The sequence below is a fragment of the Lepidochelys olivacea genome (assembly GCF_965140295.1).
Source record: "Lepidochelys olivacea isolate rLepOli2 genome assembly, chromosome: 10".
In the NCBI taxonomy this organism is placed as follows: Eukaryota; Metazoa; Chordata; order Testudines; family Cheloniidae; genus Lepidochelys; species Lepidochelys olivacea.
Window position 1 is genome coordinate 41,587,561 of NC_140420.1, and position 21,296 is coordinate 41,608,856.

General features: G+C 49.9%; 1 protein-coding gene and 1 long non-coding RNA gene across 6 annotated transcripts in view; one reads left to right on the plus strand and one right to left on the minus strand.

Moving 5' to 3' along the window:
* The window catches only part of CD276 (CD276 molecule), a 96,349-nt gene that overhangs the window by 73,446 nt on the left and 1,607 nt on the right, over positions 1-21,296 (minus strand). The window lies entirely within an intron of this gene.
* LOC311527847 lies at positions 4,975-9,395 on the plus strand. Its single transcript, XR_014713462.1, has 3 exons — positions 4,975-5,078; positions 7,049-7,101; positions 9,002-9,395. It is a non-coding gene; the product is annotated as an uncharacterized lncRNA (long non-coding RNA).

The following is a 21,296-nucleotide window of genomic DNA, read 5'->3' on the forward strand; positions in this document are numbered from 1 at the left end:
ATGTCCAGAAGCAAAAAAAAACAAACAAACATGCAACTAACCAGTCCTTAATTTCATACGCATCCAGCACACTGACACTTACAATGCAGTCCTAAGGATCTAGGGGTCTACCTTTTTGCACAATCCCCATAAAAGGAAGGGACCTTTTTTCTTTCATAGATAGCAAAGGGAGAGGAAGCATGGGAGGCACTGTGTTTAGTGGTTAGATGGAGACCAGGACTCCTGGGGTCTGTTCCCAGCTTGGGGAGGGAGCTTGATCTGCACAGGGGACTAGAAGTCAGGATTTCTGGGTTTCAAATGTCCTTCTGCCACTTGCTGTGTGATTTCAGGCAAGTCACTTCACCTCTCTGTGTCTCAGGGTCCCATCTGTAAGAGACAGATAATGCCCACTGCACATAGGGAATGTCAGGCTTCAATAATTAACATCTAAGTCACATTGACCCACTCTGATGATATGGCAGTGGTTCCCAACCAGGTGTCTGGGGTCCCCAAGGGGGCCATGAGCAGGTTTCAGGGAGTCCACCAAGCATGGCTGGCATTGGACTCATTAGGGCCCAGGGCAGAAAGCCAAAGCCCAGCCATGCAGGTCTGCAGACCGGGCTCTGAGTTCCACCACCCAGGCTGAAGCCACAGCCTGAGCAACTTAGTTTTATGGTGTTATGGGGCCACCCATACCCCCTGTGATATGGGGCCCTGAGCAATTGCCCTGCTTGCCACACCTAACGCTGACCCTGGCTTGTATACGCAGAAAAGAGTTGTTGTTGCACAGGTGGGCCGTGGAGCTTTTATAGCGTGTTGAGGGGCCTCAGAAAGAAAAAGGTTGAGAACCCCTGCTCTAGGGGAACACACAGGTTTAAGTTCTAACCCTCCAGACACTGAAGGCCAAACACTGTTCACTTTGCATGAGAAATGAAGGTCATGTGTGTGTGTAAATCAGTGCTCCGGGATATAATCTCCAGTTTACATATCCTGGACATGCAAGTGTTTCCAGTCCGCAGTTTAGGAAAATACATGATTTGTACAGCAGTATAAATCACAGCCAGCACAGCCATATAAATTAGTGCCACGCTCCCATAAACAGTTACAGTCACATTCTACACTTATAACATTCATAAACCAGTCGGAGAACACTTCAATCTCTCTGGTCACGCAATCACAGACATGAAGGTCGCTATCTTAAAACAAAAAAACTTCAAATCCAGACTCCAGCGAGAAACTGCTGAATTGGAATTCATTTGCAAATTGGATACTATTAATTTAGGCTTAAATAGAGACTTGGAGTGGCTAAGTCATTATGCAAGGTAGCCTGTTTCCTCTTGTTTTTTCCTACCCCCCCCCCGCCCCCCCAGATGTTCTGGTTTAACTTGGATTTAAACTTGAAGAGTGGTCAGTTTGGATGAGTTTGTGTGTGTATGGGGGTGGGGGGGATGTGAGAAAACCTGGATTTGTGCAGGAAATAGCCCAACTTGATTGTCATGCACATTGTGTAAAGAGTTGTCACTTTGGATCAGCTATCACCAGCAGGAGAGTGAATTTGTGGGGGGGGAGGGGTGGAGGGTGAGAAAACCTGGATTTGTGCTGGAAATGGCCCACCTGATGATCACTTTAGATAAGCTATTACCAGCAGGACAGTGGGGTGGGAGGAGGTATTGTTTCATATTCTCTGTGTATATATAAAGTCTGCTGCAGTTTCCACGATATGCATCTGAGGAAGTGAGCTGTAGCTCACGAAAGCTTATGCTCTAATAAATTGGTTAGTCTCTAAGGTGCCACAAGTACTCCTTTTCATTCTACACTTAATTAGCACTGGATCTCACAGCCCATGATATTTCCGGAGAGCCTTTTCAAGGAGGGCATCGCTGATGCCAGAACCAGGCCACACCTTGGTCCCACAAAGCCCAGGGCTGCGGTCCTGCGAGGCATACTGCAGTCCAGTGATCTTAAACCGGTATTGGGTTGCCTGGAGGAAGATTCTTATTTGTTTCACAGAGTGGCTGACTCAGGGACTTTGTCCTGTTTGACTGTATTTTTAAGAATTCCTATAGCCTGCAGGAGGCTCCAGGGAATCTCAGGGTGAGGGGGCCACCTTTGTTGGATGGAAAATTAAAGGAAAACCACATTAGAAAAAAGGGGGAGGAGAATCCTTCATTTTAAAGGGACATTTTAGAGACACACAATTCTCTTAGCATATGTATTTTTTCTCTCAAGTGTACATGTCTACTGCCCCCAAGTATACAATGCAATTATCATAAGCTTCAATTTATTGTTTGAAATGTAATGTATCAGAACTGAAATATACCATGGGAACACATCTTAAAATAAGGGCTGGGTGGTCACCCTGTCTCAGGGACAGATTCTGGCACACCTACACCGAGTCCCATTGAAGCGAATGGACCTTATTTGTGCCGTAAAGATATTACTTTGGTAGGGTTGCCAACTTTCTAATCACACAAAACAGAACACACCTGCCCCGCCCCTTCTCTAAGGCCCCGCCCATGCCCTGGCCCTTCTCCAAGGTCCTGTCCCCGCTCACTCCATCCCCCCCCTCTCTGTCACTTTCACCAGGCTGGGGCAGGGGGTTGGGGTGTAGGAGGGGGTATGGGCTCTAGGCTGGGGATGCAGGCTCTGGAGTGGGCTGGGGTTGAGAGGTTTGGGGTGCAGGAGGGTGCTCTGGGCTGGGGCAGAGGGTTGGGATGCGGGGGGGTGAGGGCTCTGGCTGGGAGTCTGGGCTCTGGGGTGAGGCCAGGGATGAGGGGTTTGGGATACAGGACAGGGCTCCGGGCTGGGCCCGAGGGGTTCGGAATGCGGGTAGGGGTGTGGGCTCTGGAATGGGGCCAGGGATGAGGGGTTTGGGGTGCAGGATGGGGTGCAGGGTCCTGGCAGCACTTACCAGGACTCCGAGGAAGCAGCCACCAGATCTCTGCAGCCTCTAGGCGCATGGGCAGCCAGAAGGCTCTGCATGGTGCGCGCTGCCTTTGCGCATGCAGACACTGCCCCCCACAGCTCCCATTGGTCGCAGTTCCCTGCCATTTCTGCAGCTCCCATTGGCTCTCGGGGCGGGGGCAGCACACGAAGCCTCCCAATCCTTGGCTGCCCCAGCACCTAGGGGCTACAGGGACCTGGTGACCAATTCCGGGAACCGCACAGAGCAAGGGCAAGCAGGGAGCGTGCCTTAGCCCCAGGCCCCCACTGCGCAGCTGACCAGACTTTTAATGGTCAGGTCCAGAGCAGCCTGGATCCCCTTTCGACCGGGCATTCCAGTCGAAAACCAGATACCTGGCAACCCTATATCAGAATCTGGCCCTGAACAAGTATATAAACAGATGAAGTCACTTCACCAAACATGTAAACAATTTAAAATCTTGGTTAACACACTTTCACAGAGCGTGTGCTGTTTAGTAAACTAAATACAAACCACACAGAGCATAAATCACTAGTTACCATGCACTATTTACTAGTGAACTCCATTTTTAGAGAGATACAGAATTTCTACCTCCATTTCAGAAGAGTACTTTACTCCCTTCAAAGCATCATGTGATATGAAAAGAACCTATCCCCTTTGCATAGATCCTCTAAGCACCCAAAGGAATCAAACCTAACACCTTCTGCACAAGAACCACTTGAGCGAAAAGAATAACCATGAACCACACTTAAGTAGCAGGGCATTATAGTTGCTACTAGAGAGAGTTATGCTCACACATGCTAAGCCAGTGCACAGCACACCTGTTAGACAAGCTTGCCCCAAGTGTATGAGATCTGCGGATGCAGATATCCACGATTGTAAAGCAGATAGCCACAGATTTGCAGAGCTCCAGTTACATGCTCTTCCTCCCTCAACCTGCTCTTGTTACGGAAGTGTGGCTTGTCCAACTGATGCTCCTACCAGCACAGGAAAAGCAAATTAATAATGGTTTCCTTTACTGATTTGTATTGTACATGGTTAGAGTGCTGGAGTAAAGGAATCCGTGTGGCACCTCGACACTGAAGTCCTCCAGTTAGCTTCAGAGCAGAGCAAGGTTCTCCCAGCACAAACATGAAGAGACCAAAGCTAGGCTGAAAGGGGAATTCGGCCTCTCCGCTGTGATCATGAACATGGGGGGGGACTTAGTGTCAGCTGCGGTGGTTTGTGAAGAGGACACTTGCTCATTAGGAAATGCACTGAAGTTACCAGCTCAAGCATAATCCACTTTTTAGCTCAGGTTCATAGAATCATAGAATATCAGGGTTGGAAGGGACCCCTGAAGGTCATCTAGTCCAACCCCCTGCTCGAAGCAGGACCAATTCCCAGTTAAATCATCCCAGCCAGGGCTTTGTCAAGCCTGACCTTAAAAACCTCTAAGGAAGGAGATTCTACCACCTCCCTAGGTAACGCATTCCAGTGTTTCACCACCCTCTTAGTGAAAAAGTTTTTCCTAATATCCAATCTAAACCTCCCCCACTGCAACTTGAGACCATTACTCCTCGTTCTGTCATCTGCTACCATTGAGAACAGTCTAGAGCCGTCCTCTTTGGAACCCCCTTTCAGGTAGTTGAAAGCAGCTATCAAATCCCCCCTCATTCTTCTCTTCTGCAGGCTAAACAATCCCAGCTCTGAAGGGCTCATGTAGCGTTCATGCACCTGGAAACAGTCAGGGCACACCCTGACTGTTGTGTAGGAGCAATGCACACATTGCTCTGTTCTATCCAAGGACATAGACCATGAAAACATGGACCATCTGGGAAGTCAAAATAAGGACATCAGCCGTGGGAAGCTTCCTCGGCCGAAACTCAAGGCCTGAGAATAAAGATTGTAGTAGATAGAGGCTAGTAAATAGGAATATTAATCAAAGTCATATTATTTCCTTTGTTGATGCCTTTTGCAGTCGGTTGGGGTATGTGATGCGCAGGGGGGAGAGAAATAAAAGAGGTGGAAAAGCTGACAGGAAGATCCCATCAGCAGACCAGCCTGCTTGCTTGCCTAAAGCCGTGTCCTATCTTGTATTGAACCGCCACAACTGGCACCCAAACGTGGGGCCCTCAGCACTCACCTCGCCCGGCAAGGGTTTCAGACGCGTCACTCATCCGCTTCGCGGATCCCGGTGAGTATTTTTCATTGTGGTAAGTATGGGAAGTTCCCTCTCTGCTTTGCAAGTGCAACACCGCTGTGAGCTACAGTATTTGTTGCGTAAGGCTCAGCATGACTGTCCCACTAGAGAGCTCACTCTCCTGCTACAGGAGGTGAGTGCCCAGTGCCCGTGGTACCCTGAAGCTGGAACCCTTAACTTAGCGGACTAGGAGCGGTTGGGCCAGACATTGCACGAGGAGCCTCGGGCGCCCGTGCAGGGTTTACATGCCTGGCACCTCTGTCGCGACGCGATACAGCGTGTCGCCTCGGACAGACCCTCCCTCGCGAGGTTGGTGATCTCGCCACCCCCGTCCGCTCCTGCAACCATCCCTCCCCCTGCTTCGCCCCCAGGGCCTCTATTACCACCGCCTCCCTGGCCTTCCCCACCGGAGCCGGTGTGTGATCACCCTCCCCCCGTGGGGCCCCCCGGAGGGTCATCCGTGTCTGCTCAGGGGCTTTCGCTGGTGCAACGAATGGTCCATGCAGCGAAGACTCGCTCAGATCTTACAGCGGAGGAGCTGGCTGATCTGGTCTCAGTTTGCCCGGTGACCTGGCAGAATGATGACCAGGGCAACCCCGTGGGCACCTGGACCACTTTGCCATACTCGGTGGTTAGAGAGGTAAAGAAAGCAATTCGTGAGTTTGGCCTGACTAGCACCTTTGTGCGTGGTCTCATTGAGGGGATAGGTACTGGGTACTCCCTAATCCCTGAGGATTGGAAAACGCTGCTGCGCATGATGTTATCACCCAGTCAGTATGTTATTTGGCTTAGTGAGTATCGGCAGATGGCAGAACGCCAAGCTCAGGTACATAGAGAGCACAGTATCATTTATGAGCATTTGGCAGGGGAGGGCCCGTTTGCTACTATTGAGATGCAGTCTCAACTCCCTCAGGCCGTCTTCCCCATTATTTCCACCTGTGCCCAGCATGCTTTCAAGAAGGTCCCGGATTCAGGCAAGCCTACCAAAAGCTTTGTCAGTATCCGTCAGGGTGCCTCAGAGTCCTTTTTGGATTTTACCAACAGATTGCATGAGGCTATCCTCCGACAGGTGGATAACACTGAGGCAGCTCACGAGCTCCTGTTAAAATTGGCAGTTGAAAATGCAAATGAGGATTGCCGCCGTGCTCTCCAGGCAGCGCAAGCCTCTGGTATTTTAGAGCTCTCAGACATGCTGCGGGCGTGCCAGAACATCGGCACACAAGCCCATAAGGCTGGAGTTCTGGCTGCCGCCCTGAGAAAAACCGGGAAGGAGGGGAAGCGTTGTTACCGCTGTGGTAAGGAGGGTCATTTTCAGCGGGAGTGCCGCTCATCTAAGGCACCAGCCCGACCCTCCAAGAAGTGCCCCAAGTGTGGGAAAGGTTATCACTGGGCTAATCAGTGTCGTAGCGGGTCGGGAAACCGCGCGACGGGTCCCCCCCGAACCCAGGGCCAAATGGGGGTGTTTCCTACTCAGGCAACCGCTCCTCTGCCTTAAAATCCATAGACTCTATCAGGGCGGCGACTGCTGGAAGTGCAGGGCTTGATTTGATCATGCAGGAGGACACTGACTTTCGGCTGCCAGGTCTGTGCTATACTGACACAGGTGACGGGACCTCTCCCTGCCGGCTTTGTAGGTCTCGTTCTCCCTCGCTCACATGCAGGGAAACAGGGCTTTTTTGTCATTCCAGGGGTCATTGATGCTGACTACACAGGCATTATTAAGGTTCAGGTGTGGACTCATCTTCCACAGTCGCTCCCGTGTGGACGGTCAATTGCACAATTGATTTTAGTCCCCTATCAGGTGCCAGCTGCGGAGGATCGAGACCGGGGCAGAGGCGGCTTTGGATCGACGCTGGCTCAGTCGCCATCTCACAACACGTCCTCTCCACTTGTTGCTTTAACAATGTCGGTCCGCCCCTCGAAACCTCAGTTAACACTTCTCTTAAATGATGTTCCCTTTACAGGGCTGGTGGACACTGGAGCTGACGTTACGGTGATTCGTGATCTGGAGTGGCCGGTCAGTTGGCCAACAGTTCCTTCTAAGGAGTTGTGGGGGATTGGGGGTAGCAAACCCGGGCGCCAAAGTTTGTCTTGGGTCACGGTTTCTAAACCGGGAGGCCGTGCCCTTGCTACAATCCGTCCTTTTGTGCTCCCTGTCCACCTCAATATTTGGGGCCGTGACTTGCTTACAAAGCTGGACACCACCCTCGATATTAATATCTAATGGCCCAAAACCCTCCCGCACCCGCCTTGCCCTCCGCATTACCCTTGGTGTGGCAATCCTTAGAGCCCGTATGGATTGACCAGTGGCCCCTCCCCCTAGAGAAGCTAAAAGCGCTTCAGTCGCTGGTGCAGGAACATTTGCATACGCAGCGCTTGGAGAGCTCCACTAGTCCCTGGAACACCCCGGTGTTCGTTATTAAGAAAAAATCGGGTGCATGGAGACTGTTACATGATCTAAGGGAAATAAATAAACGCATCCAACCCATGGGCCCCTTACAATTTGGCTTACCGAACCCAAATTTAATTCCTCAAACCGATCAGCTTTGTGTGTTAGATTTAAAGGATTGTTTTTTCACTATTCCCCTTTGCCCACAAGACCGCGAAAAATTCGCGTTTACGGTGCCACGATATAATAATCAACAACCCTCTCATAGGTATCAATGGAAAGTCTTGCCCCAGGGAATGCAAAACAGTCCGACCTTGTGTCAGCTCTTTGTGGATCAGGCCCTTGCCCCTTTTCGTGCCCGGTACCCCACACTAAAGGTCTACCATTCTATGGATGACATTTTGCTTAGTGGTCCTCAGGTTACGGCAGAACAACTTGAATCTCTGTCCGAGATTCTCGGCCAAAATGGCCTATTAGTGGCACCAGAAAAAATCCAACGCTCTTATCCCTATCACTACCTCGGACATAAGGTTTTACAAACCTATGCTGCTCCGGTTTGTCCGGAATTAATTCTACCTCAACCCCTAACCCTTGTTAAATTCCAAGTAGTTTTGGGTCATTTAAATTGGATTCGGCCCTACTTTAGTCTCCCCACTTCAATGCTGCAGCCGTTGTTCGAGCTCCTGCGTGGAGCCCGGGCACCGGGTGCGGTTATTGCCATCACTGAAAAGCATACTGCCTGCATTCGACAAATCAATGCAGCTTTGAGTCAGCAGTTTGTGGACAGACTCCCAGAGGTCCGTACCTTGCGATTGGTTCTTCTTGCCACCCCTCATACGCCAACTGCAGCTCTGTTTGTACCCCGTACAGACACAGCCGTGTCTATTATAGAGTGGCTGTACCTTTCATCCACCCCCCCCTCGAAATATTTACCCGTATTTAGATGCCCTATCTGATCTTTTTCGTAAAGCCCGCCACCGTGCAATGCAACTTACTGGCACTGATTTAGTTGCCATTGTGCTCCCCTTGTCCCGTACTGAATTTGACTCTTTGTGCCACGCCTCCTTGGCCTGGCAGGTTGCTCTTTGTGATTATGTGGGAGAGATCTCTTATAATCCCCCTAAAGATCCCCGATTGGTAATTACCCAACAGGTGCCCCCGGTTGTCCATCGTCTTAGTCACTCTCAACCCATTGTTTCAGCCGTCACTCTTTTTACTGATGGCTCTCCACGTCGCAGTGTTGTCACCTATCAATTTGGTGACCCCCCTCGTTGGCATTCTCGCTTTACGCTGCCTCAGCGTTCTGCGCAGCGCTCAGAATTGGCTGCTGTTGTTTTGGCCTTTCAACTTTTTGCTGATTGTCCTTTTAATTTGATTGTGGACACCCATTATGTTTATCAAGTAATTGATCATTTACCCCTAGCCCTCATTACCCCTCAGGTCGATCAGACCTCCTTCGCCTGTTTTTGTCTTTACAGTATCTCATCACCACTCGTAATTTCCCGTACTTTGTTGCTCATATTCGCAGTCATACCCCTCTGCCTGGGCTACTCACTGAAGGCAATGCGCGCGCCGATCGCGCGTTACGTGGTGAGGTAAATTCTCTTTTTTCTGACCCCATTGAAAGCCATGCCTTTTTTCATCAGTCTGCCTCTGTTTTGGCCCGGCAGTTTCACATTCCTGCTGATCATGCACGTTCCATTGTTCTGCCCCCACGGTGCTGCTGCTGCTCCTACTTTCTCTTATGCCGTTAACCCCCGAGGTACCGCAGCAAATCAGCTGTGGCAAATGGATGTTACTCATGTGCCACAATTCCGCCCCTATTAATTTTTACATGTTTCCATTGATACCTATTCGGGATTCCTCTGGGCAACCCCACAACGTGGGGAAGCCACTCCTAAAGTCATTCACCATCTGCTAGCCTGTTTTGCTGTTATGGGTCGCCCGAGCCAAATAAAAACAGATAATGCCCCAGCCTACTGCTCCACAGCCCTTTCCGCCTTTTGTGTCCAATGGGACGTCTGTCTCACACACGGGATCCCTTATAACTCCACGGGCCAAGCCATTGTTGAACGTGCAAATCGCACACTAAAAACCTTGCTTGACAAACAATTAAAACAAGGGGAGCTGCGTCTCCGAACCTTGGGAGACATTCAGCAACAATTGCATATCCTTTTGTTCACTTTAAATAACTTAACGCTAAACGCAGATCAGCAGACCCCCGCGGATCAGCATTTTCATAAATCCGAGGTGCTGGAAAGACCACGTGTCTATTACCGTCAGCTGCCTGATCCGCAATGGCTGGGCCCAGTACCTCTAATCACTTGGGGTCGGGGATATGCTGCTATGTCTCTCCCTGCAGGACCATTGTGGGTTCCGGCCCGGTGTGTGCGACCGGCACTGAAGCAGCATGGCGTGGCACCAGGGACTATCGAACCCCATACCGGAGTTTCAGCTGACCCTGGAGGAGGGAGCGGTGCCTCCTGGGTCGACAACGAAGGGACGGAAATGGAAGAGGCGTAGTGTCCCAAGCCAGCCCGTGACATGGGGAGCAGTAAAAGCATTGGTCACCGCGGCTCAATGACGGCTGGCAGCAAACCAACAGCCAGAGACTCCTGAGACTTTGTTTGTGGCAATTCTTGCCCAAATTACTGCTAATTCTGTATTGATTGTATGCCTTTTGTGCCTGCTATTTCCTGTAGGGGTTGGCTCGGGAGCGCTTTCTCCGTTACGAGCCCGAATGACATATAACCTATGGGAAAGATTGGCTTCAATAGCAAATGTTACCCACTTTTGTTTATCTAATTCTGTAGCAGCTGGAGAATTGTTGGGTACATGCCTTATCCCAGCATGTCATCACCCTGAAGAAATAGGGAATGAAACGATGCTCGCTGCTTACGCGAATCTCTCTTCCCAATACTCTGGTATGGCTAATTGGGGCCCGGCCAATTATACTTTGTCTCACATGGCCATATCCCTCCACACACCGTACCCGGCCGGGGCCAACAATGTCACCTGTGCACGTGTGGTTAACTGCACTGGTACAAGGGTGCCCTTGGGCTGTCGGCAAGTTTCTCAACCCTTTTTAAATTGTTCCCACGCCGTAAATGTTTCATACAATTATGGCCATATCACCCTACCATCAGGATGGTTTTTTACGTGCGGTTCACGCACCTTTAATTATATTCCTGCAAATTTAAGTGATGGCACCCTTTGCTGTCTTAGTAGAATGACACTTATATTGCCTTTTGCTGGTCAAAAACGTAGTAGAAGAAGTGTACCCCTTTCAGATGATTGTATTGCAGATGTTGAGCTTTTTAGTCGTGCTGAGTATACTGCTTTAGCGGCCTCTATTGTTGGGGTCCCCGCGCTTGCCATTTATACAGCCAGAACTTTAAATAACCTGGCATGCTTTGCGGCAAAGGCAATTAATACAACATCCCAGGCAATTGCCCTACTTAACACAGAGCAACACGAATTAAGGGATGCAATTTTGGATAACAGAGCAGCCATTGATTTTTTGCTCCTGAAACACCATCTAGGCTGCTCCACGTTTCAGCACATGTGTTGCTTTAATTTAACTGACAATAGTCGCTCCATAGAAACTAGACTGGCCGAATTGGCCAATCTTACAGCACACATACGCCAAGATCTAGGGTTTGAGGGCTTTTGGAATTGGCTTACAGGATGGCTGCCCTCTCTAGGATGGCTGCGACAACTTTTCGGTTATGCTGTGTTTGTAATTGTTGGGCTTATATTTTGCTGCTGCTGTATACAATGTATTCCCTCCTTGCTAAGGCTTTGCAGAGATCCGCCCTGGTAGGCTCCCCGAGTTATGTCCTTGTCTGTCCGGGAGTTGAATCACTTACAAAAGCAAATTGATGGCTACCATGAGATGGCCGAGCATAATAACAACAAAAGGGGGGATGAAGGGTTCATGTAGCGTTCATGCACCTGGAAACAGTCAGGGCACACCCTGACTGTTGTGTAGGAGCAATGCACACATTGCTCTGTTCTATCCAAGGACATGGACCATGAAAACATGGACCATCTGGGAAGTCAAAATAAGGACATCAGCCGTGGGAAGCTTCCTCGGCCGAAACTCAAGGCCTGAGAATAAAGATTGTAGTAGATAGAGGCTAGTAAATAGGAATATTAATCAAAGTCATATTATTTCCTTTGTTGATGCCTTTTGCGGTCGGTTGGGGTATGTGATGCGCAGGGGGGAGAGAAATAAAAGAGGTGGAAAAGCTGACAGGGAGATCCCATCAGCAGACCAGCCTGCTTGCTTGCCTAAAGCCGTGTCCTGTCTTGTATTGAACTGCCACACAGCTCCCTCAGCCTCTCCTCATAAGTCATGTGTTCTAGACCCCTAATCATTTTTGTTGCCCTTCGCTGGACTCTCTCCAATTTATCCACATCCTTCTTGTAGTGTGGGGCCCAAAACTGGACACAGTACTCCAGATGAGGCCTCACCAATGTCGAATAGAGGGGAACGATCACGTCCCTCGATCTGCTCGCTATGCCCCTACTTATACATCCCAAAATGCCATTGGCCTTCTTGGCAACAAGGGCACACTGCTGACTCATATCCAGCTTCTCGTCCACTGTCACCCCTAGGTCCTTTTCCGCAGAACTGCTGCCTAGCCATTCGGTCCCTAGTCTGTAGCGGTGCATTGGATTCTTCCATCCTAAGTGCAGGACCCTCCACTTATCCTTATTGAACCTTATCAGATTTCTTTTGGCCCAATCCTCCAATTTGTCTAGGTCCTTCTGTATCTATCCCTCCCCTCCAGCGTATCTACCACTCCTCCCAGTTTAGTATCATCCGCAAATTTGCTGAGAGTGCAATCCACACCATCCTCCAGATCATTTATGAAGATATTGAACAAAACCGGCCCCAGGACCGACCCTTGGGGCACTCCACTTGATACCGGCTGCCAACTAGACATGGAGCCATTGATCACTACCCGTTGAGCCTGACAATCTAGCCAGCCCTCTACCCACCTTATAGTGCATTCATCCAGCCCATACTTCCTTAACTTGCTGATAAGAATACTGTGGGAGACCGTGTCAAAAGCTTTGCGAAAGTCAAGAAACAATACATCCACTGCTTTCCCTTCATCCACAGAACCAGTAATCTCATCATAAAAGGCGATTAGATTAGTCAGGCATGACCTTCCCTTGGTGAACCCATGCTGGCTGTTCCTGATCACTTTCCTCTCATGCAAGTGCTTCAGGATTGATTCTTTGAGGACCTGCTCCATGATTTTTCCAGGGACTGAGGTGAGGCTGACTGGCCTGTAGTTCCCAGGATCCTCCTTCTTCCCTTTTTTAAAGATTGGCACTACATTAGCCTTTTTCCAGTCATCCGGGACTTCCCCCGTTCGCCACGAGTTTTCAAAGATAATGGCCAATGGCTCTGCAATCACAGCCGCCAATTCCTTCAGCACTCTCGGATGCAACTCGTCCGGCCCCATGGACTTGTGCACGTCCAGCTTTTCTAAATAGTCCCTAACCACCTCTATCTCCACTGAGGGCTGGCCATCTCTTCCCCATTTTGTGATGCCCAGCGCAGCAGTCTGGGAGCTGACCTTGTTCGTGAAGACAGAGGCAAAAAAAGCATTGAGTACATTAGCTTTCGGGTTACATTACATGAGTACATTAGGTTCGGGTATTAAAACCCATCATTTGCACAGGACAACTCCAAATGTTCAAAAATCATGAATCAGGGCCCCAACAATCCTAAGACTGGTTTAAAAATCAGGGGATTAAAAAAACTGGAGTTCTTTGCCCTCTGGATTTTGACCTTTAAGATGCACTCGCGTCACATTTTCAAGCTTCTCTGCAACCATGAGGGCTAGAAACTCTCATTTAAAAATAGGAAGATGGGATTCCCTCATAATCCCTGTCTCCAGAAGCTGGAGCTGTAAGTAAAATTTGCAATATTGGATGGACTGGCAACACTGCATTTGTATCCTGCATACTGAACTGAAAGTTCTGCCCTGGCCAACTCCTAAGTGGAAATGATCCAACAAGAAAACAACCTAGCCAATCTGCCCTTATCCATGTGTTTAAAATTATGCACCAAGGTTTCAAAAATGTCTGAAGGAAGATTTTCCTTCTGCCTTCACCCGATCTCCTTTAAACTATTTCTCTCAGAGGAGAGGTGAGGATTTGTGCTAGCCCCAATAGTTTCTCTCTGGCAATCCAAAACCCCCTACACTGGGACAGATTCTTTCATCCATTCCTGGTTCCAACCCTTACCCTCCGCAAGCAGCAAGAGAAAAACCAGCAAGGAATAGTCTGTTTCCAAACTGCAATAGGCCAGGCTGGCCTTTTAAGGGATCAGTCTCTGCCTGATTTTAGCCTAGAATGGGGCCAGCACAGAAGGGAATGCAGGGAGAGGCGGGACTATAGAAGGGGTGTCAAACTTGTTCTTTGGGGAGGGAGGCAAATTATCCTTTCACCAGAGTCTAGGGGCCAGGAATAACAAATTCACTAGCAATAGGCTACTTGTCCCAGTGCAGAATGTGCCTCTTGAAATGCAGTATTTATTTAGCTAAAGGCAGACATTTTATAAGAGAAACACATTTATGAAGCCACCCCTCTTCTGCCCATTAACTCCCCACCGTGCATCCCTGGGGACCCCTACACTGCTTTGGGAATTGTCCTTTCCCAACACTTTGGAAATCTCGCCATCTAAGGTACGTAAACAGCTCCATGACCACAGGATCCGAGTGCCTAATGCGCATAACCTTACAACATTCCCTGAGGTAGGGCAGTGCTTTTGTCCCCATTGTACAGACAGGGACCGGAGAGACTAAGTGACTAGCCCAGGGTCACACAGGATGTCTGTGGTAGAGCAGGGAGTTAGATTCAAGTCTCCCAAGCTCAGATACTCACGGCTCAGCAGGAGGGGACGAGGGGCAGGGGTCTGGCTCCCGAGCCCAGCCAGGCTCCTCATCCCCTCCCACTCCAGCTCTGGCCCTTCTTCTCTCTAGCTGGGTCTCTGAAGCTGGGCTGAAGGTAATACCCTGATCGACGCCCATGATCTCGGAGCCCAGGGACAAGGCAAGGCCTGGTATGGGTTTCCTCACCAAAGGAACACCAGAAGGAGCAGCAGCAGTAATGACGTGCTCTCAAGTGCCCTGGGCCTGGCTGAACCAAGGGCAGTTCCCTGTGGAGAGGGAGCCCAGGATGGAGGGGAGGGGAGGGGCTCAGAGGAGGATTGGTGGAGAATCCCAGACACTGGTTGTGTAGGATGGTGCCCTGGGAAGCATGATCTCGAATGCCGCGCATAGAGACTTTCAGCTGCACATGACATGGACAGAGGCACTGGGGAGAGGGCTGCATGCACATGCACACACAGAGTGAGTACCAAAGTGTGTACACTCTTAAGAGCATAAGAATGGCCCTACTGGGTCAGACCAAAGGTCCATCTAGCCCAGTATCCTGTCTTCCGACAGTGGACAGTGCCAGGTGTCCCAGAGGGAATGAACAGAACAGGTAATCATCAAGTGATCCATCCCCTGTCGTTCTTTCCCAGCTTCTGGCAAACAGAGGCTAGGGACACCATTCCTACCCATCCTGGCTAATAGCCATTGATGGACCTAAATAAGGGGAGAGAGACCACTTTTTGTCCTGTGTTAATAAATGTGATGGGGCGCCTGCCCCACACTGGGCTCTCAGGGGTTAATAGTGCCCTAGGGAGGATGCATAGGAGGCAGCCAATCACAGAAAGGCTTATAGGAGCAGCCGGTCAGGGCCGGACAGGCCCATATAAGAAGAGCTGCAGTACAGTGCAATTTCAGTCACCCCTGGAGCGTGAGGAGGGAGGTGAACTGGCTACCTTGCAGGCGGAGGGCAGAATGCACCCTGGACATAGCAGTGCTGCAGGCAGAGACCCAAGGAACTAAAGGCAGCTCCTGGCAGGGTGCAGGGATCTCTCAGGCTGAGGCAAGGGCAAAGAGGGTGCTAGGGCTGCGGGGAATTGGCCCAGGGAGATCTACAGAGGAGTCAGCAAGGACACAGAAAGTGGCGGCCATCTACAGGGCCCCTGGCCCATGACCTGGAGTAGTGGGTGGGCCTGCGTCCCACTCACCACTGGGGAAGTGGCTAGACTGTGATACTGTCCTCAGGAAGGGGGGAACAAGGAGTGTGGTACAGCTGAAGGGCTGTGTCACAAGCAGGGTGCTGTGGTTCTGGGAGCGATGTGGGTCCCTGGAGCAGAAGTGACAGTGGGAAGATGCCACCAGAGGGGGACGCACTAGCATATATAGCTAATCCCCAGGACAGCCATCAGGAGGCGCTGCAGTGGTGAATCAACCCTGTTACAAGTGTTGGAGAACATGGGTATTCGGTCACCCCTGAGGGAAGGGGACTCAGTGAGGGACTCAGAGACTGTTTGACTGCTGCCCCTGATACAAGGGGAATTGGAAAGACTATCTGAGAGACAGTAAGTGTGGAGAGACACTGGAGCCACAATATGGAGAAGCATGTTTTGCTGAGGGCTTATATACCCTATCAGACTGGACAACTGAGTCAGTGCCGCTATGAAAAGGGGCTGACAAGCAGCCAGGGCAACTTCAGGCCCTGCTGCAGGTACTCAAGACCCAACAGAGACAGTGGAAGGTACAGGAGTACTTGCAGCTCTGTGTGGCTCAGCTAGCTGAGCAGCAACTCTATATACTTAAGATGCTGTGACGGGGGTCCATAGAGGCCACAGGGAGCGAGAGGGGAAGCAAGGCACCAGGGCCGTGAGGCTAGTGGCTGGGCCAAGTGAATGTTATGCCTATGGACAACAAGGACATTGGAAGAGAGGTTAGGGGACAGAAGCCTCTCCCGGAGACTGGGAAGAAGTGAGGGCCCAAAGAGTCCCACCTGTGAGGAGAACAGGGCAGGGATGGGCATGTTGGGTCTGTGGGCAACAGGGGCACCTGAGGAGGGAGTGCCCTCTTAGTTGCAGGGCTGAAGCTAACCCAGGGAAAAGGGCTGAGCAAGGGAAGAACAATGAGAGGAACATGGCCAAGGGAAGGCAAAGGACTTGCTTCCGGTGCCATGAAGAGGGCCATATCAAACAGCACTGCCTCCTTAGGAGGTGGGATAGAAGAGGGCTGCCCAGGAATCCGGCTAGGCCAGGGACTGCCAAGAGGAATGTGGCAGTGATGACCATGGACCAGGCAGGGGGCTATCTCCCACACTCAGCAGGGGCTGGTAGGGAGATGATGGATACGATGACTGGGATGGAGAGGACCCAGAGAGACAAGAGAATCCACACTGTAGCAGGACAAGCTGTGGTAGGGGCTCAGACCCTGGGAAAAGGGATACTGGGAAAGCCTGTGGAGTAAGGGCCAGGGTTATGGGAAAAACTGAAAGCCACTGTGCTGCGGGCTGCCTGGAAGAGGGTGGGAGGAGAACGGGCCACAAGGCTCACCCCACTCTCTCTGAGGACAGTAGAGAATGGCCCCTGCGCCCTGAAGGCACTAAGGGCCAATCTAGCCCAGCTCAGCCAGGTCGGGCAAGCAGGGCCTTGAGGTTTTATGGTCTTCCCTGAAAGTTCCCCACACAGGTGGCTCCCATTTACCTGCCTTGGAAGACCTAAGCTGATCATGTGTGTCCAGATAGCACTAACCTATCACACGTGAGGCTCAGACCGCTACACCACTCCTGCCAGGCCCTGGACATTGTTTTTCCCGCCCCCGACCTCTGGAAGAGGCTCTTTTCTCTCTCCATTATTTCAGGTGCCACTGAGTGACTGGTGCTTAATAAGCTGATGAAGAGGCAATCATTCTACAGTGCACTCATCCCTTCTATACATCCTGGATCTGAATGAAGCATCTGTTTCAAACTCATTTTTGCGGGGGGATCAGTGTCATCTGGCTGCCTCTGGCCAAAAGCACAGGCAGGGATTGATCTCTGTGTGTCAAAACCTGGCGTGTAAATAATGCCTCCATTGATCTCGTTTGTGGAGTGTGGGAGGAGAGCGGAGGGGCCTGCCAGGCTCAGCCTACATGTGCTGAATAGACCTTGGAGTATGCTCTCTCTGGCCAATCAGCTCTGAAAACCACTTAAGCAATCAAATAAACCCAAGCACTTTGTTACTGAAGGGTCTGCACACTACAGACCTGACACCTCCCCTTAGTTAAGTGCCAGGACAATGCTGTGAGCTACCAGAATTCCCAATCATAGAATATATGGGTTGGAAGAGACGTCAGGAGATCGTCTAGTCCAATCCACTGCTCAAGGCAGGACCAACACCAACTAAATCATCCCAGCGAAGGCTTTGTCAAGCCGGGCCTTAAAAACCTCTAAGGATGGAGATTCCACCACCTCTCTAGGTAACCCATTCCAGTGCTTCATCACCCTCCTAGTGAAATAGTGTTTCCTAATATCCAACCTAGACCTCCCCCACTGCAACTTGAGACCATTGCTTCTTCTTCTGTCATCTGCCACCACTGAGAACAGCCAAGCTCCATCCTCTTTGGAACCCCCCTTCAGGTAATTGAAAGCTGCTATCAAATCCCCCCTCACCTCTTCTCTTCTGTGACTAAATAACCCCAGTTCCCTCAGCCTCTCCTCATAAGTCATATGCCCCAGCCCCCTAATCATTTTCATAGTCCTCCATTGGACTCTCTCCAATTTGTCCACATCCCTTGTGTAGTGGGGGGACAAAACTGGACACAATACTCCAGATGTGGCCTCACCAGTGCCGAACAGAGGGGAATAATCACTTCCCTTAATCTGCTGGTAATGCTCCTTCTAATACATCCCAATATGGCATTGGCCTTCTTGGCAACAAGGGCACACCGCTGACTCATATCCAGCTTCTCATCCACTGTAATCCCCAGGTCCTTTTCTGCAGAACTGCTGCTTAGCCAGTCAGTCCCCAGCCTGTAGCAGTGCATGGCATTCTTCCTTCTTAAGTGCAGGACTCTGCACTTGTCCTTGTTGAACCTCATCACATTTCTTTTGGCCCAATTCTCCAATTTGTCAAGGTCACTCTGGACTCTATCCCTACCCTCCATCATATCTACCTCTCTCTCCAGTTTAATGTCATCTGCGAATTTGCTGAAGGTGCAATTCATCCCATCATCCAGATCATTAATAAAGATGTTGAACAAAAACGGCACCAGGACCGACCCCTGGGGCACTCTGCTTGATACCGGCTGCCAACTAGACATCGAGCCATTGATCACTACCCATTGAGCCCGAAAATCTAGCCAGCTTTATATCCATCTTATAGTCCATTCATCCAATCCATACTTCTTTTAACTTGCTGGCAAGAATACTGTGGGAGACCGTATCAAAAGCTTTGTTAAAGTCAAGATATATCACATCCACTGCTTTCCCCATATCCATAGAGCCAGTTATCTCATCATAGAAGGCAATCAGGTTGATCAGGCATGACTTGCCCTTGATGAATCCATGTTGACTGTTCCTGATCACCTTCCTTTCCTCCAAGTGCTTCAAAACGGATTCCTTGAGGACCTGCTCCATGATTTTACCAGAGACTGAAGTGATGCTGACTGGTCTGTAGTTCACCAGGTTCTCTTTTTTCCCTTTTTTAAATATGGGCACTATATCTGCCTTTTTCCAATTGTCCGAGACCTCCCCCGATTGCCACGAATCTTCAGAGATAATGGCCAATGGCTCTGCGATCACTTCAGCCAACTCCCTCAGCACCCTTGGATGCATTGGATCTGGACCCATGGACTTGCGCATGCCCAGCTTTTCTAAATAGTCTTTAATCTGTTCTTTCACCACTTAGGGCTGCTCACCTACTCCCCATGCTGTGCTGCCCAGTGCAGCAGTCTGGGAGCTGACCTTGTCTGTGAAGACCAAGGCAAAAAAAGCTTTGAGTACTTCAGCTTTTTCCACATCTGTCACTACTTTGCCTCCCCCATTCAGTAAGGGTCCCATACTTTCCCTGACCTTCTTCTTGTTGCTTACATACCTGTAGAAACCCCTCTTGTTACCCTTCACATCCCTTGCTAGCTGCAACTCCAGGTGTGCTTTGGCCTTCCTGATTACACCCCTGCATACTCTAGCAATATTTTTATACTCTTCCCTAGTCATCTGTCCAAATTTCCACTTATTGTAAGCTTCCTTTTTGAGTTTAAGTTCACCGAAGATTTCACTGTTAAGCCAAGCTGGTTGCCTGCCATATCTGCTATGCTTTCTGCACTTCGGGATGATTTGTTCCTGTGCCCTCAATAAGGCTTCTTTAAAATAAAGCCAGCTCTCCTGGACTCCTGGCCCCCACATATTAGCCTCCCAGGGGATCCTGCCCATCAGTTCCCTAAGTGAGTCTAAGTCTGCTTTTCTGAAGTCTAGGGTCTATATTTTGCTCCTCTTCTTTCTTCCTTTTTGTAAGCAGCAGGTCAAGAAGAGCATGGCCCTAGTCAGTTCCCCTAACACTTGTACCAGGAAGTTGTACTAATCAATGAAGCACGGTCTGCACAAGTTTCCAGACAGCCATGCTGAGCGACTGGCTTCCTCTTGCATCCATCTTTGCTTCTCCCCCTCCCAGCTGGCTTCCTACAAAGTCCAGCTTTGCTCTCTCCACCCTCAGGCCCCAACCCCAGTCTTCCTGCCATGGCACAAGAAAACAGGATGCTGAAAGACTTCCTAATTTCTTCTTCCTGGAGCAAGGACAAACAGCCAGCACCAATTCCAGACCAATGACAGATGAGCCTTGGAGGTTCAGTGCCCAAACTTTATCCTTTTTAAGGAGCCTTAGAAAACTCTTCCGGTGGGGCTAGAAATACTTCGCTGATGCCATCTCTACTTTTCCCATCACACCTCAGAACGGGGGGGCAAGGGGAGGGGGAGGTCATTTATAGGGATACTGTCCACTTGAATCTAATTGTCAAATTATCAGAAACTGGATTTTTTTTAAAGATCCCCCTTTAAATAGTATTGACTTGAAAACATCCCTATTTCTTTAAAGCTATTAGAGGGGTTTGTGTTGTCTTGGCTCATGTTCAGAAGGGTCTTTGGGGTGGAACGGAGACCAATACCAATGAACGTGGTCAGGCCCACCCTTGCCCCTCCACTCTGCACACTCCTGCCAGCTGCCTCTTTAGTTTCTGTTTCAGCTCCATTACTGACCACCCTCTTGCAGGGCCTGGTACACAGGAAGGACTGTCTACCACTTAGGGCGCTAGCCAGAGACTCAGGAGATCTGGGTTTAATTCCCTGCTATGCTGAAGAGTTGGGGACTTGATCAAGTGACTTAGAGACCAACAGCCAGAGAGACTATGGGAATGATGGTACTTGTGAAGACGAGTGCATTAGAGGTGCTCACATAATGTGATGATGGGAGCCATATAAGTACTTGCACATTTGCTCACCCAGAAGATAGGGTTTAATGAGCAACCACTGAGAGAAATTCTAAGATCTGTGTCATGCAGGCCACACTAGATCACAGTGATCCATCCTAGCCGTACAAATCTATTAAGAAGTGAAGGGGTGAGTTTCCTGCAGTCCGGGATCTGGGACAGAGCGTGTCATAAGTGAGCGCCTTGCCGAGGAGTACAGACTAGGAATGATGTTCTCACGCTAAGCCTTAAGATGAGAAGTGCATCTGATTGCAACGAAACAATGAAACCGGCAACACGGCAATTGTTGTCAAATGCACAAAATGAACTGGAAAAGAAATAGAGTTGTTTCCCCCTCTTGTCACTTTCACCAATAGGAATCCAAGTGTCATCTGTAAGTACAGCAGGTATTTTCAGAGAGAAATGTAACTTTCAAGTTGACAATGTCCCTTTTAATTGAACTTTTTTGGAATATAGTGTTCGGTTTAATTCTGAGCAAAG